This window comes from Triticum aestivum, chromosome 4B, assembly GCF_018294505.1.
Source record: "Triticum aestivum cultivar Chinese Spring chromosome 4B, IWGSC CS RefSeq v2.1, whole genome shotgun sequence".
In the NCBI taxonomy this organism is placed as follows: Eukaryota; Viridiplantae; Streptophyta; class Magnoliopsida; order Poales; family Poaceae; genus Triticum; species Triticum aestivum.
Window position 1 is genome coordinate 224,564,332 of NC_057804.1, and position 15,455 is coordinate 224,579,786.

Consider the following 15,455-nt stretch of genomic DNA (forward strand, 5'->3'; position numbering starts at 1 on the left):
AGCTCCTTCCACATGACATGAGAGACATCCAAGACTCCATCCATTCCCTTCTCAGAGTGACATAATAGTAACATATCCACAAGGTGCCCATGCACCATGTCCAAGTTGACAATACGAGGAAAGAGAGTGTGCCGGAAAATGTGATGCATAATGTCAAACAAAGGCTCCAGCTCCTTCTTGACACCTTTCTCTGTCTTGGTGATGATCATATGGGGATGCAACTTATCCTTGTGAGTAGGTCCCTCTTCATGGTGAGGACGAAGGCCAAGGGGCTTCCGCAGCACCTCATTAGAATATCCCAGAAGCTCCATAAATGCGCCCCAAGTGGTGTGCAACAGCCTGCCATTGGTCATCCAGATCAAAGTGCGCACGATGTTTGTGCCATACCATATGGTTGCAAAGAACTGTACTACCAACTCTGCATTGAAATCATAGTTGAAAGTCACGAGGGGCACGGTGTTGAGCTGTGCACAAAGGGCACGGGGTTCTCCAAAATATGGATGGTACTTCTCCATATGCGCCATGTTGTTTGACTTTGTCTTCACAAACAGGTTCTTCCTTCCCTTTAGCTGGTCAAAGTACACAAGAAATTGGTCCTTAGTCCAGAATGGAGTGCCAACCAAAGAGGGATCATGAGAAAGGAGGTAGGGATTTTGCTCACGGTATTGCCAATACTCATTTTGCTTCCAACTCAGCAGCTATCTTGACAGGTTCCTTCTTCTTGCGAGCAGCTGACTTGACATTGGATTTTCCCTTGTTCTTGGCAGACCGACGACAAACAGGCGGTGTTGTGGGGGCAACCTCTGCTTCATCTTCTGAATGAATAACTCTACCAAAATGGGTGCGCCCATGCTTGGATGGGGGATTCACATTCTTGTGATGAACCTTGAAGCTACTACCACCTGAAGAGACACAAAACCGCAAGGAAAAGAATGAATACAAACTATGCATAAGCCAAGGAGAACCAAAAGTGAGAAAGGAAGGCTTAGGTGAGCATTCTGGAAGCTGGGGCCTCGAGCAGAGGAACAGGGGCAGTAGTACCGTCAGAGCGGTAATACCGCTGTTCCTGGAGCGGTAGTACTGCTCTAGGAACTGACGCACGACCTTCCAAGATCTGATAGTACCGGAGGTCACAAATTCAAAAATGCTCAACTAAAACTCCAATCCTCCTATCTAGCGGTCATTCAACGTCCTACTCAAGCCCCGATTTAGCCAAAAATCGATAAACCAACATGCATTGCCCGAGAAACCGAGATTTGAAAGATAGAACCCTAGGAATAATGAATGGGGGCAATACCGGGTTCCATGGCAAGATGGGGTCGTCGGAAGGACTCCACCGGACATGCTGAAGACGGCAAGGAATCGGCCAGCCGGAGTGGCGGCCGAGGCAGAACTTCGTCGCATGTGTGAGAGAGAGGCATGGGGAGGGAGAGAGAAAGGGTATGGGGGAGTTAGAACTTCCCCTGCTCGACGCTTAACCCCCACAGCGTCCCGCTAAGCGGTAGTACCACTAGGAGTAGCAGTAGTACCGCCCCGATACTATAGCCGGGCAGGAGGCCCAGTAGTACTGCACGAGCGGTAGTACTACTAAATGGCATGGTAGTACCGCTTGAAGCGGTAGTACCGCCGGCAGGGAGAAAGAACAACCCAGAAATTCAAGATGGCTTATGCAAAACTTGGGTGGTTGAAGCATAGAGATAGGCTTGGGATGAAGACTCAAAAGGACAGCACGGGAAAGAGATACTCCAAGTTTGAAAGAGAAAGAAACCAAGGGCAACTTGGAGTAACTCAAAGCACAAACAACGCCCTAAGGAAACTACTCGAACAAGCACCTCTCAAGAGAGGGCGGTGGCTGATACGTCCATTTTGCATCATGCTTTTATATCAATATTTATTGCATTATTGGCTGTTATTACACATTTTATCTCAATAATTATGGCTATTCTCAGGGAAACTCCACGAAACTTATTTTTGGAATAAATAAGAATCATTGAGCGAAAGAAACATCTCAGGGGGCCCACACACTGGCCGGGAGGGTGGGGGCCGCGCCCACCCCTACTGGGCGCGCCCCTGTCTCCTGGGCCCCCTGGTGGCCCCCCGGTGTCCATCTTCTGCTATATGAAGGCTTTTACCCTAGAAACAATCGTGGGAAAGCTTACGGGATGGAACTCCGCCGCCACGAGGCGGAACCTTGGCAGAACCAATCTAGAGCTCCGGCAGAGCTGTTCTGCCGGGGACACTTCCCTCCGGGAGGGGGAAATCATCACCATCATCATCACCAACGATCCTCTCATCGGGAGGGGTTCAATCTCCATCAACATCTTCACCAGCACCATCTCCTCTCAAAACCCTAGTTCACCTCTTGTATCCAATCTTGTATCCAAACCACAAATTGGTACCTGTGGGTTGCTAGTAGTGTTGATTACTCCTTGTAGTTGATGCTAATTGGTTTACTTGGTGGAAGATCATATGTTTATATCCTTAATGCATATTATTACTCCTCTGATTATGAACATGAATATGCTTTGTGAGTAGTTACGTTTGTTCCTGAGGATATGGGTGAAGTCTTGCTATTAGTAGTCATGTGAATTTGGTATTCGTTCGATATTTTGATGAGATATATGTTGTCTTTTCCTCTAGTGGTGTTATGTGAACGTCGACTACATGACCCTTCACCATTATCTGGGCCTAGAGGAAGGCATTGGGAAGTAATAAGTAGATGATGGGTTGCTAGAGTGACAGAAGCTTAAACCCTAGTTTATGCGTTGCTTCGTTAGGGGCTGATTTGGATCCATATGTTTAATGTTGTGGTTAGGTTTACCTTAATATTTCTTTTGTAGTTACGGATGCTTGCAATAGGGGTTAATCATAAGTGGGATGCTTTTCCAAGTAAGGGCAGTACCCAAGCACCGGTCCACCCACATATCAAATTATCAAAGTACCGAACGCGAATCATATGAGCGTGATGAAAACTAGCTTGATGATAATTCCCATGTGTCCTCGGGAGCTCCTTTCTCATTATAAGAAATTGTTTAGGCTTATCCTTTTCTACAAAAGGATTGGGCCACCTTGCTGCACTTTATTTACTTTCATTGCTTGTTATTCGGTACAATTTATCTTATCACAAAACTATCTATTACCTACAATTTCAGTGCTTGCAGAGAAAACCTTACTGAAAACAGCTTATCATTTCCTTCTGCTCCTCGTTGGGTTCAACACTCTTACTTATTGAAAGGACTACAATAGATCCCCTACACTTGTGGGTCATCAAGACTCTTTTCTGGTGCCGTTGCCGGGGAGTGCAGCACTTTTGGTGAGTGGAACTTGGTAAGGAAACATTTATATAGTGTGCTGAAATTTTCTGTTACTTGTCACTATGGAAACTAATCCTTTGAGGGGCTTGTTTGGGGTATCTTCACCCCGACCAAAAGAGCAAAGAGTTTCTCCTCAACCTACTGAACTTTGAAAATATTTACTTTGAGATCCCTTCGGGTATGATAGAGAAACTGCTAGCTAATCCATTTGCAGGAGATGGAACATTGCATCCCGATTTACACCTTATCTTTATGGATGAAGTTTGTGGTTTATTTAAGCTTGCAGGTATTCCCGATGATGTTGTCAAAAGGAAGGTATTCCCTTTATATTTGAAGGGAGATGCATTGACATGGTATAGGCTATGTGATGATACGAGATCTTGGAATTATAAACGATTGAAGTTGTAATTTCACCAGAAGTTCTATCCTATGCATCTTGTTCATCGTGATCGTAATTACATATATAATTTCTGGCCCCGCGAAGGAGAAAGGATCGCTGAAGCTTGGGGGAGGCTTAAGTCAATGTTATATTCATGCCCCAATCATGAGCTCTCAAGAGAAATGATTATTCAAAATTTTTCTGCTCGGCTTTGTCTCAATGATCGCAACCTGCTCGATACTTCCTGTGCTGGTTTTTATATGCTGAAGACTATTGATTTCAAATGGGACTTATTGGAAATAATTAAACGCGGGGTTCCGACGATGGTAAGGATTCAGGTATGACACCTAAGTTCGATTGTGTTAAATCTTTTATGGATACCGATGCTTTTCGTGGATTTAGCGCTAAGTATGGACTTGACTCTGAGATAGTAGCTTCTTTCTGTGAATCTTTTGCTACTCACTTTGATCTCCCTAAAGAAAAGTGTTTTAAATATAATCCTCCCATTGAAGTAAAGGTAGTTGCACCTATTAAAGTGGAAGAAAAGACTGTGACCTATAGTGATCCTATTATTCCTACTACTTATGTTGAGAAACCTCCTTTTCCTGTTAGGATAAAGGATCATGCTAAAACTTCGACTGCTGTTTGTAAGAGTAATACTAGGACTTATACACCTCCTGAGCAAATCAAAGTTGAACCTAGTATTGCTATGGTTAAAGATCTCTTGGATGATGATTTAGATGGGCATGTTATTTATTTTTGTGGTGAGACTACTAATATTGCTAGACCAGATACTAGGATACATAGACCTATGGTAGGCATGCCTGTTATTTCCGTTAAGATAGGAGATCATTGTTATCATGGTTTATGTGATATGGGTGCTAGTGCTAGTGCGATACCCTATGACTTATATAAAGAAATTATGCATGACATTGCACCCATTGAATTAGAAGACATTGATGTTACCATTAAGCTTGCTAATAGGGATACTATTTCACCAGTTGGGATTGTTAGAGATGTTGAAGTCTTGTGTGGGAAGGTTAAATACCCTGCTGGTTTTCTTGTTCTTAGTTCCCCACAAGATGACTTTTGTCCCATTATTTTTGGTAGACCCTTCTTGAATACAGTTAATGCTAGGATTGATTGTGAAAAGGATACTGTTACAATTGGCTTAGAGGGTATGTCTCATGAGTTTAATTTTGCAAAGTTTTGTAGGCAACCTCATGATAGAGAATCACCTAGTAAGGATGAGATTATTGGTCTTGCTTCTATTGCTGTGCCTCCTACTGATCCATTAGAACAATATTTGCTTGACCATGAAAATGATATGTTTATGAAGGAAACAAGGGAAATAGATGAAGTTTTCCTTAAACAGGAAGCTATGCTGAAACACAACCTTCCCGTTGAAATTCTTGGGGATCCCCCTCCACCCAAGGGTGATCCCGTGTTTGAACTCAAACCATTACCTGATAATCTTAAGTATGCTTATCTTGATGAAAAGAAAATATATCCTGTTATTATTAGTGCTAACCTTTCAGAGCAAGAACAAGAAAGATTATTGAAAACTCTGAATAAGCACCGCGCTGCTATTGGATATACTGTGGATGATCTTAAGGGCATTAGTCCCACATTATGCCAACACAAAATTAGTTTGGAGGCTGATGCTAAACTAGTTAGAGATCCTCAACGACGACTGAATCCCAAGATGAAAGAAGTGGTAAGAAAGGAGATACTAAGGCTCCTTGAGGCAGGTATAATTTATCCCGTTGCTGATAGTGAATGGGTAAGCCCTGTACAAAAAGGGAGGTATTACCGTTGTTCCTAATGATAAAGATGAATTGACCCCGCAAAGAATTATTATAGGTTATAGGATGGTAATTGAATTTCGTAAATTAAATAAAGCTACTAAAAAAGATCATTACCCTTTACCTTTTATTGATCAAATGCTAGAAAGATTGTCCAAACACACACATTTCTACTTTCTAGATTGTTATTCTGGTTTCTATCAAATACCCATGTCAGCTAAGGATCAATCGAAAACTACTTTTACTTGACCTTTTGGTACTTTTGCTTATAGACGTATGCCTTTTGGTTTATGTAATGCACCTGCCATCTTTCAAAGATGCATGATGGCTATATTATCTGACTTTTGTGAAAATATTTGTGAGGTATTCATGGATGATTTCTCCGTTTATGGATCCTGATGATTGCTTGAGCAACCTTAACCAAGTTTTGCAGAGATGCGAAGACACTAGTCTCGTCCTGAATTGGGAAAAGTGTCACTTTACGGTTAATGAAGGCATTGTCTTGGGGCACAAGATCTCCAAGAGAGGTATTGAAGTTGATAATGCTAAAGTTGATGCTATTGAAAAGATGCCATGTCCCAAGGACATAAAAGGTATAAGAAGTTTCCTTGGTCATGCCGGTTTTTACAGGAGGTTCATTAAGGACTTTTCTAAAATCTCTAGGCCTATGACTAATTTATTGCAAAAAGATATTCCTTTTGTCTTTGATGATGATTGTGTAGAAGCATTTGAAATACTTAAGAAAGCTTTGATCACTGCACCTGTTTTTCAGCCACCTAATTGGAATTTACCTTTTGAAATTATGTGTGATGCTAGTGATTATGTTGTAGGTGCTGTTCTAGGGCAAAGAGTTGATAAGAAATTGAATGTTATCCAGTATGCTAGTAAAACTCTTGATACTGCCCAGAGAAATTATGCTACTACTGAAAAAGAGTTCTTAGAAGTTGTGTTTGCATGTGATAAGTTTAGACCTTATATTGTTGATTCCAAAGTTACTATTCACATTGATCATGCTACTATTAAATATCTTATGGAAAAGAAAGATGCTAAGCCTAGACTCATTAGATGGGTTCTCTTGCTCCAAGAATTTGATTTACATATTATTGATAGAAAGGGAGCTGAGAACCCCGGTGCAGACAACTTGTCTAGGTTAGAGAATGTTCTTGATGACCCACTGCCTATTGATGATAGCTTTCCTGATGAATAATTAGCAGTCGTTAATGCTTCTCGTACTGCTCCTTGGTATGATGATTATGCTAATTACATTGTTGCTAAATTTATACCTCCTAGTTTCACATACCAGCAAAAGAAAAAGTTCTTTTATGATTTAAGACATTACTTCTGGGATGACCCACACCTTTATAAAGAAGGAGTAGATGGTTTTATTAGACGTTGTGTACCTAAGCATGAACAGGAACAGATCCTACGCAAGTGTCACTCTGAATCATATGGAGGACACCACGCTGGAGATAGAATTGCACACAAGGTACTGCAATCTGGTTTTTATTGGACTACTCTCTTCAAAGATGCTCGTAAGTTTGTCTTATCTTGTGATGAATGTCAAAGAATTGGTAACATTAGTAGTCGTCAAGAAATGCCTATGAATTACTCTCTTGTTATTGAACCATTTGATGTCTGGGGCTTTGATTATATGGGACCTTTTCCTGCCTCTAATGGTTATTGAGGGAGTCCCGGACTAGGGGGTGTATGGATAGCCGAACTATCATGGTCGGCCGGACTCCAAGACTATGAAGATACAAGATTGAAGACTTCGTCCCGTGTCTGGATGGGACTTTCCTTGGCGTGGAAGGCAAGCTTGGCGATACGGATATGTAGATCTCCTACCATTGTAACCGACTTTGTGTAACCCTAGCCCTCTTCGGTGTCTATATAAACCGGATGGCTTTAGTCCATAGGACGAACAACAATCATACCATAGGCTAGCTTCTAGGGTTTAGCCTCCTTGATCTCGTGGTAGATCCACTCTTGTAACACACATCATCAGTATTAATCAAGCAGGACGCAGGGTTTTACCTCCATCAAGAGGGACCAAACCTGGGTAAAACATCGTGTCCCTTGTCTCCTGTTACCATCTGCCTAGACGCACAGTTCGGGAACCCCTACCCGAGATCCGCCGGTTTTGACACCGACATTGGTGCTTTCATTGAGAGTTCCTCTGTGCCGTCACCATCAGGAAGGATGCCTTTTCCCGTCTTCAGAGACGGCACCGTCGTCAAGTGAGTGTTGGCCGCCGGCCAGACTATCCGGCTAGGCGGTTTTCTTATGACCGTCTGTTCGGCCACCGCTCTCACAATGACCTCTCAGGTCATTAAAAGCGATCTTCACGTCAGCTCGGAATTTGCCGAGAAGCTAGATCCGATTGAGCTCTCCTCCGTAAACGAGCTCTTGGATCGCGTCGCCGCCCTGGGAGTCGCTACCGACTACGATCAGATTGGGCTTAAAACCGATCTGAGAGAAATTAACTCTCCCCAGGTTACCCACCATGTTGTCGTGGTGGAGGAACAATGCGGCGACTCTTCTTCTATGTTAAAAACCAACTATGTCCGGATTCCCGATCCCTCCATGTAGGATTCCCGCGGAGGGACGGACGCTAATCAAATACTGAACCTAAAGTCAGGCATCGGACCAAATTTGTTGGAAAGCGTCCAGCAAACCAAGCTTCTGAATCCGGAAGCTTCTTGGCCTTTGAGCCTCAGATCGGGCGGGGTTCCGAACTTGATTCCACCCGCCCACCCAAACATAAGCGATCTATCTCAAATATGGCAAGAGCCCAATGAAACAGTACATCATTACTGGGCCAGATTCCTCCTGGTTATGAACAGGTTAAAGGACCGCCATGATGAAAGCGCGATTTCAATCTTCTGCAACAATTGCACGGACAAGGGAATCATAAACACCATCAGTCGTCGCGAAGTTACACGCTTCACCGACCTAGCGACCATTCTACAAAAATATTATGCGATGGAAGGTGCCTGGAAAACCAAAACTAGGTTTTGGGACAATCCGGCCCTGAATACAACCCCAGTCCGAAATAAAAGGGTGCGTCATACTCAAGCACCTGGGTTAAAAACCAAAAAGCAAAAACCCCCTAAAGGGTACGGAACCGTACTGGAGGGATGGCTCAACGAACCCTGCAAAATCCACAGTACGGAGGGCGCCACTCCAACACATAGCCTTCGAGCATGTGGGATATTACGGCAGGTGGCCAAAAGTGGCGAAGGCTTTTTAGCCCCGGGCAACCAGCCCAGCAGCACCAGTACGGTATTAACAGTCTTCGAGACTTTCGCATCAAATAACATGCGGAAACGAACAATCCGCAGCCTTGCCGAAGTCTACCAAGTAGCAACAACAAATCCATGGAGCGAGACGGCTATCACCTTCAATGCCAGCGACGAACCTAAATTCCGAACAGCTAGAGCACCAGCCGCATTGGTCCTTACCAAGGTACTCATTGATGGCGGCAGCGGATTAAACCTCATCTATGAGGAAACCCTTCAAAAAATGGAAATTGACTGGAGCCGCATTGAGCGAAGCAACACAACCTTCAGGGGAATAATCCCTAGTCGAGAAGTACGCTGCACAGGAAAAATCACACTAGATGTAGTGTTCGGCTCGCCGGACAATTATAGGTCCGAAGAGGTCACGTTCCAAGTGGCCCCATTCGGCAGCGGATATCAGCTTTGTTAGGGCGAGAGGCATTCACATTCTTCTAAGCTATACCCCATTATGGGTACATGAAGCTCAAAATGCCTGGACCCAATGGAATAATCACTCTCGCCAGTGATCCAGATACAGCACTCCGCGCTGAAAATAAGACAGCCGCACTGGCCCTAGAGGCATTATCCGAAGCCCTAGCGGCAGAGAAACTAACTGCGCTGCGCTCCACGGTGGATAGGGACAATGTGATACTCGATAAGAGGTCCAAGTCCACCTCTTTTAAACCAGCAGACGAAATAGTCAAATTTCAGGTCCATCCAACAGACCCCACAAAGACGGCATCCATTGGGGCACAATTAAATCCTGATGTAGAAGCCGCACTACGAGAATTCCTTCGGGAAAATTGGGACATTTTTGCCTGGCACCCTTCAGACATGCCAGGAATCCCATGCAGGCTGGCAGAGCACAGCCTAAATATCCTAAAAGGATTCAAGCCAGTCAAACAAGCTCTTCGGCGATTTTCCGAACCCAAAAGACAGGCAATGGGAGAGGAGCTAGCCAAGCTCTTAGAAGCCGGATTCATCAGAGATATCAAACATCCGGACTGGCTAGCCAACCTAGTAATGGTACCAAAAAAGGACATATCCTGGCGCCTCTACGTCGATTTCAAAGACCTTAACAAGGCCTGTCCAAAGGACCCTTTCCCTCTCCCTCGCATCGACCAAATCATCGATGCTACCGTAGGGCATGATTCATTGTGCTTCCTCGATGCATACTCCGGATACCATCAAATCAAGATGGCGGAAAAAGACCAGGCCGCAACGGCATTCATTACTCCATATGGGCCATTCTGCTTCAACACAATGCCCTTCGGACTCAAAAACGCCGGTGCAACATATCAGCGCATGATTCAGACATGTCTGGCTACCCAGATAGGCAAAACAGTAGAGGCATACGTAGACGATGTGGTCGTCAATACCAAACACGTCGAAACTCTAGTAGACGACTTGAGGGTGACATTTGACAAACTCCGAGCAGATGACATTAAGCTCAACCCGGAAAAATGTGTCTTCGGAGTACCAGCCGGAAAGCTTTTGGGCTTCATTGTATCCGGTAGAGGAATTGAAGCAAACCCAGCCAAGATCTAAGCTCTGTCACAATTGGATATCCCAAAAGACCTCAAGCAAATACAAAAACTAACTGGGTGCGTAGCGGCTCTAAGCCGCTTCATCTCCCATTTGGGAGAAAAGGCTCTGCCCCTCTATCACCTCCTCCGGCGCACCAAACACTTCGAATGGACGGATGCCGCCACGGCCGGACTTGAAGAAATCAAGGCCATACTGGCAACAAATCCGGTCCTGGCCGCGCCCAACCTGGGCGAACCTATGTTATTATATATCGCAGCAACACATCAAGTTGTCAGCGCGGTACTCGTCGTCGAACGAGAAACAGAAGGGCACATATTCCCTCTTCAAAAACCAGTGTACTACGTATCCACTGTCTTAACTCCATGCAAGTCCCGGTACCCACATTATCAAAAGATAGCGTATGCGGTGTTCATGGCATCCCGGAAGCTGTGACACTACTTTCAAGAGTGTTCCATAATGGTGGCCTCCGAAGTACCTCTCAACGATATTATAAACAATCGCGACGCAACGGGCAGGATTGCAAAATGGGCCATTGAGCTCTTACCATTTGACATAACCTACAAACCACGGCGAGCTATAAAGTCGCAAGTCCTGGCTGACTTCGTCGCCGAATGGACCGAAGCCGAACTCCCTAAAGAGTACGACGCGTACTCCAATTGGATCATGCATTTCGATGGATCCAAAATGTTGGCGGCCTTGGGGGCTGGCATCGTCTTGACGTCCCCAACTGGAGACACAGTCCAATACGTACTTCAAATAATGTACATGGACTCCAACAACGCAGCCGAATACGAGGCCCTTCTACACAGCCTCCGGATGGCAATCTCCATGGGCATTCAACGCCTAGAGGTGCGCGGGGACTCAAACCTCGCAATATCCCAAGTAAATGGAGACTTTGACGCCAAAGATCCGAAAATGGCAGCTTACTGCAACGCCATCCTAAAAATGTCAGCTCGGTTCGAAGGACTCGAATTCCACCATGTAGCCTGGGATAATAACCAGGCAGCAGACGTGTTAGCACGCATCGACGCAAAACGCGATGCCGTCCCTCCAAACATCTTCCTGGAACGGCTCTTTAAGCCATCCGTATTATGGGAAGAGGAGTCTGGAAATAACAATCCGGAGCCAGCTGCAGCACCTAACTTAGACAATTCTGACACAATCGGCGGCTCAGCAAATGAAATAACACCTTCAGCCCACGAAATAATGGCGGTAATTGCCCCATGGATGGAACCATTCCTAGCCTACTTAATTAGGCAGGAACTTCCCGAAGACCAAAATGAGGCCCGCTGCATAGTTCGGCGATCTAAAGCCTACAAGGTCCATGAGGGAGAACTTTATAAGAAAAGCACAACCGGAGTCCTTCAAAGGTGTATCTCCGAAGAGGAAGGGCGAAATCTCCTGGCTGAAATTCACGCCGGACTCGGCGGGCACCATGCTGCAGCCCGGGCCCATGTAGGCAAGGCCTTCCGTACAGGATTTTATTGGCCAACAACCCGGGCAGATGCTTAGGACTTAGTCCAACGATGCGTCGGTTGCTAGCTCTTTGCTAATCAGAGCCACATGCCACCCACCGCCCTCAAAACTATACCCATCACCTGGCCGTTCGCGGTCTGGGGGCTTGACATGGTTGTACCCCTTAAAGGGGGAACCCACAAGCACAAATATTATTGGTCATGGTGGACAAATTCACCAAATGGATTGAAGCCAAGCCGGTTAAAACGGCAGAATCCGGACCTGTGATAGATTTCATATCCGGGGTAGTACACCGTTTTGGCGTCCCCCATAGCATCATCACTGATAATGGCACGAATTTCACGGCCGACGAGGTTAAACTCTGGTGCAAAAATATGGGCATCAAGCTCGACTACGCTTCAGTCTATCACCCCCAAACTAACGGTCAAGTCGAGCGAGCAAATGGTCTAATCATGAGCGGCATGAAACCCAGACTAGTGCGGTCCCTCAAGGAATCTAACACGCACTAGGTAGAGGAGCTCGACTCCGTACTCTGGGGGCTGCGGACCACGCCAAACCGAACTACCGGATTCACACCATTTTTATGGTGTACGGCGCAGAGGCAGTTCTGCCCTGCGATATAATTCATGACTCACCTCGCGTGTGCATGTACGAAGAAAGAGAAGCCGAGCTGGATCGTCAGGACAGTTTGGACGCCTTAGAGGAGGAGAGGGACGTGGCAAAAGCTCATTCCGCATTTTATCAATAGCAGGCTCGAAGATATCAAAGCAGAGAAGTACGGGCCAAAGCTTACAATGTTGGCGAACTCGTTCTACGCCTGCCGGACAAGAAAAAGGACAAACTTAAGCCCAAGTGGGAAGGTCCCTTCATCATCAACCAAGTCCTGACCGGCGGAGCATACCGTCTATGTAACGCATCTGACAACCGACTCGAGCCGAACCCATGGAACGCAGCCCGTCTCTGAAGATTCTACGCCTAACGCCGGACTCAGAGTTCGTCTCACTCCTCCGTCCACCTTTTTACATTTTCACTGTCTCTTGTCCCCCTCCTTCTTCCCACTTTTTTTTCCAATACCTTTGATAGGCTGATTTGCGCATTGTTCGCACACACTTGATGTGCTCCTAGCACTCATTATACCTGGGGGCTTCTTTAACAGAAGCTTATTTATACGGGCTTCATGCCCAACACATGTGTCATACTTCTGCATGTACCTTTTATTCACCATTATATGCATCGATATGACTTAAGATTTGGCCAAGCTGGGTTACCTGGCTCCTGTGCTTACCCCTACGTTCCTGATTGTTCGGCTAGGAGGTAAAGGGAGCACCTCTGCGATTGTTACTGCCGGGTCAGCCGGATGTGTACCTCAGACTAGGTGAAGCCGAAAGCTAGCGTTCTTAAGAGAATATTCGGTCGGTGACTTGAAAGATGTTTTATTACTTACTTATTTATTTGCCCCCAGATGCTTTTTCTGCTATTTTCGCAGTCTGGACATGCACTTTAGGGCATGCCTCCTAGGGAAAGGAACCCTTAATGGAACTATTCTCCCTATAAGATGTTTCTTACTAACCATGTAATATAACATAGCTAGTTGGGCACTTGTCTGATAAAGAAATTATGACCCCGACGCCTCGTCTCCATGCATGCCCCGGTTCTTCTATAACCGTAAGGGTATTCGGACACACTCCGGACTATTGGGTCCCGAGGTTGAAGCGAAAAGGTCCGCAAAGACAAACGATCTACAATCCGGCTAGAAGGCATTTTACATGTCATTTCAAATTACATCGTCAAACTGACTGGTTGTACTCCTCTTCAATCCCATCTGACAGGCTGTCTAATTTACAGTCCTGTTGGGAATATTTCGCGGCCAGTTCTACTTGGCCGTACATCAAGCTCACAGGGGTCTCCTTCCCATCAGGCCCCGCAGGTCCGACCTCGGCCATGTGGTTTGGGTCAGCCTTCGGGTACCGCGTCTTCACCATGGCCCAGGCCTCCCTGGCGCCTTGATGGCAGGCCGATATTTTCCATAGACGGAGGCGTCACCGTGCTCCCTGAAGCTTCTCAGCAAGCCCTCCAAGGCCCTCGGGTAGGGAGACGGAAGGCCATAAAGCCTGAATGACGCCACTCATCGCCTACCGAACACGTTCGAGCAGTTGCACCAGCTCGGGAAGTTGGTCACCTATTGAACCAGGCATTTCCTCCACAGGGCGACCTGTGAGCACACCTAAAGACACATTTCTGTCAATCGACTTCCTCGCCGAATTCTTCTTTTCAAAGGAATTTGCTCAAGCACTTACTATAAATGCCGCGACGAAGCCGCTGATTCTCCTTCATGGAGCCAGACAGCTGGGCCCGAACACCTTTCAGCTCTTCTCCTAGCTGGGTGTGGGCATCTTGGAGCTTGTTTCTCTCTTGATGCACCTTCATAAGCACCCTCTCGCCGGCCTTTAGCTGACGCAGTAGCTGTTGCTTGTCCGGATCTAGTCCGGCGCCCTCTGCAATATTATTGTCAGATTTACGCACACGCCGCACTTTGTTAACTACTTATCTTTTCGAAGTACGTATTACCAGCGGGGGTCTCTGTGGCTCCCCCTGTGGTGGCTAGTGCGGCCTCAAGTTGGGCCTTGCACTCTTGGAGCTCCTGGGACAGGTGGGTATTCTTCTCCGTAAGATCCTGCATAATAAATGATCCTTAAATAAGTTATTTTAACTATTTTAAGTCTCGGGGGCTACTAGCATATATAACTATTAAAATTACTTACCCGTATGTCCTTCACATACTGCTTCGTGGCTCTGGTTAAACCATCTTGAGCAGCACGGAGGTGCGCATTTCCCGCATCAAAGGCATTCAATGCCTCCGGGGAGAAACACGCCTCACGAAGAACTGTCCGACGACGCCTGTGATTCATGGCGCTCTCCACCTCAGACCAGGTGGCGGACAGCCTATCGGCATCCTCCGTCGGAGGAGCATCCGGCTCTTGCCTTGTGTTCGCCTCCACTTCCGGACCACGCGATGGAGCATGGCTGGCGGAGGCTTGATTGGCAACCTCTTCGGACACTGTCCGGTGAGCGCTCTTTCTCCTGGAAAAAGTTATGAGCGTTAATATAGCTCATAGGGATCCTTCCCTTAAAAACAACGGTGCGCCGTACCGTTGCGGCGATGTTTCGATTTGTGTCGCACTCCTCTTCCGCCTGCTGGGCCGAACTGACCCTTGCTGGTCAGCCGCCGCAGGTTCGGCTTCCCGCCTTAGAGGCACCTCCTGCGGTGCACCATCAGTATAGGATGGTTAGAATTGAGCACGGATCAAATGATGGTGTCAAGACCTCAGTCGTAGTCACCTGGGAGGCCGAAATCAAACCGGGGTAGTCAGCCGTAATGGCGACTAGGGCATTGTCCATGCTAAGTTGGTGGAACACCCCCTCAATCAGCTTCACCTTTATGTCCGGATCCTCTTCGGAGGTCGGATCAAGGGATCGTTCTGGATCCTCGTGCTGTGGAGTTAGGCTTCGTATGCCCTCCACGTCCCGGCGCAGCTCCTGCGTCGAAATCACAAAGTAAAATACTTGACTTTGGAAGTATAGATCAGGTAGATAAACGTCCGCTTACCCAGCTCCGAGGGTTATTCATGGAGAATCCGTTCAATGGATTCGTGCG